This window comes from Hemiscyllium ocellatum, unplaced genomic scaffold (genome assembly GCF_020745735.1).
Source record: "Hemiscyllium ocellatum isolate sHemOce1 unplaced genomic scaffold, sHemOce1.pat.X.cur. scaffold_622_pat_ctg1, whole genome shotgun sequence".
NCBI classification, from domain to species: Eukaryota; Metazoa; Chordata; class Chondrichthyes; order Orectolobiformes; family Hemiscylliidae; genus Hemiscyllium; species Hemiscyllium ocellatum.
The window spans coordinates 57,925-60,549 of record NW_026869140.1 but is presented as its reverse complement, the minus strand read 5'-3'; positions in this window follow the sequence as shown (position 1 = coordinate 60,549).

The following is a 2,625-nucleotide window of genomic DNA, read 5'->3' as shown; positions in this document are numbered from 1 at the left end:
CCAGAACCTCAATATTCCCGGTCATCCAATTTTTCCCACTTGTGTCAGCAATGCCCTTCATATTAACAGGAATATGCTGCCCCTGAAATCTTAATTTATCTCTCTTTTGAAAGAATCCCACTTGCCCGACATCCCTTTACTTCCAAGTAGCTTCCATGAATCAAATTTTGGACGGTCTTGCCTAATACCTTCTGGACTGGGGCAAGGCCATTTTTGATCTTTAACTTGTGGACCAGGCCTGTCCTTTTCCATCGCTATTTTCGAACTAATACAATTGTGGTGACCTTGCCAAAGTGCTCCCCACAAACACTTCATCCCCTTTCTCACCGTTGTTTCCCGAAGGGAGGTCAGGTTTCACCCCTTTCTCCAGTCGGACCAGTTACATACTGACTGAGACAGTTTTCTTGTGCACACTGAACAAATGCCTCCCATCCAAGCTGTGAATATTATGGCAGTCCCAGTCTATGTTTAGAAAGTTAAAATCACCGACCATTACAACGCTAGCATTCTTACAGATATCTGAGATCTCCGACGTATTTGCTGCTCAATTTCCCGCTGACTACTGTGGGCCTGTAGTACAGTCATATCAAACTGATTATTAATTCTTATTTCTCAGTTTCACTAACATAGCTTCACTGGGTGATCCCCAGGAATATCCTCTCTCAGTGCTGCAGTGATGTTTTCACTGATCAAAAATCCACTCCCCCTACTCTCTTGCCTCCACTTCTATCCTTCCTGTTGAATCTGTCCTCTGGAACAATGATCTGCGACTCCTGTCCCTCCCTCAGCTTTGTTTCTGTAATTGCTGTGATTTCCCAGTCCCATGTTCCCATCCATGCCGTGTGTTCATCTGCCTTACCTGTGAGGCATTTCACATCAAAGTAAATGCAGTTTAATTGATGCGTATTACCTCATTGCCTGCTGTGCTCTTGCCTGTTTATCAATTGAAATTACTCTGTTGAAATGCTGTCCCAGCCTCAACCTTCAGATTATAGCCTGAGACCATCCCCCTCACTGTGGACAACACCCTTACCTTTCATGTCATCTGCAAACCTAATAATGATACCTTCTGCTTTCACATCAAGAGTTATAAATGCCCATAATGAACAGCAATGGCTTCTGCACAGATCCCTTTGTTACATCAACTGGGCAAAGGCTTTCAATCACAAAACTAACCCTCCAACAATTTTCGATCAAATTTGCCAACTTGCCTTTGATGCCATAGTCTCTTCCCTTCTGGACTAGCCTTCCACGAGGGACCTTGTCAAAGGCCTTTATGAATTCCATGTAAACCATAACATCTGTACGGCCCTCATCAATATCTTCAATCGAGATTTCACAGAAATCTCAGTTGATTTCATCAGACATTATCTTACTCTTACAAATTCATGCAGACTATCACTTATCGATCCCTGCCTTTCCAGCTATTGATCCATCCTGTCCCTCAGAATTGTTCCCAATTCCTCGCCCCCCCCCCCTCAACTGCAGTCAGACTATCTGCTCTGCAATTACCTGTCCTATACCTACTGCCTTTCTTGAACAAAGGAACCACATTAGCTATCCTCCAGTCATTCGGAACTTCATCTGTGGCCAGCAAAGTATTAAATATATCCACCAGGGCCCCAGCAATCTCATCCCTTACCTCCCATAGCAGCCTGGGATACATTTCATTGAGCACTGGGGAGTTCTCCACCTTTATGCCTGTGAAAATATTTAATACCTCCTCCTTATTGATCTTAACATGTTCTGGAAACTTACCATCCCTACTAAAATCCCCGGCCACAATACCTTTCTTCTGTGTGAATACCAAGGGGAAGTATTCATTTGAAGACGTCACCTACTTCCTCTGGCTCCATGCACAGATTGTCCCTTTGGTTTCTCGCAGGCCTCCCTCTTTCGCTGGGAATCCACTTACTCTCACGATGCTCATAAAATACCTGTGTTTTTTTCGGCAATCGTATCTGCCAAACATATTTCTTGACCATTGTTTGTCCCTCATTTTCGACAAACCCACTCGCACTCTCTATACTTGTGACGGGCTTCACCTGATTTTATTGCACTGTATTTTCTTTATCAAAATCACGATATCACTTGATCAGTATTAGATGGACTTGATACCTTCACTATTCACTCTTCAAGGAGCACACTGGCTCTGCATTCTCACTGCATCACTTTATAATACTCCCCTTTCCTAATATGGACCCAACTGTAGATAGTTCTCTCAGTATATGTTTGCCAGATCCTCTCTAATGATCGGAACTGATGGGAGACCCAGGTGTGTGGGGGACAGGCAGGAGGTTGTTTGGCTGCAGAAGCGACCCCAGGATGGTGTGCTGCCTCCTGGGTGCCAGGTCAAGGATGTCTCTGAGCGGTTACTGAACATTCTGAAGGGGAGGGTGAACAGCAAGAGGTCATTGTGCATATCAATCCACATGACAGGGGTAGACAAAGGGATGGGGTCCGGAGAAAGGAGTACAGGGAGTTAGGTGAGAAGTTAAAAAAGCCGGATATTGACATTAATGATCTCCAGATTATTCCCATTGCCACGTGCCAGTAACGATAGAAATAGAAAGAGAGGCCAGATGGATGTGTGGCTTGTGGAGCTGGTGTTGCGGGCAGGATTTT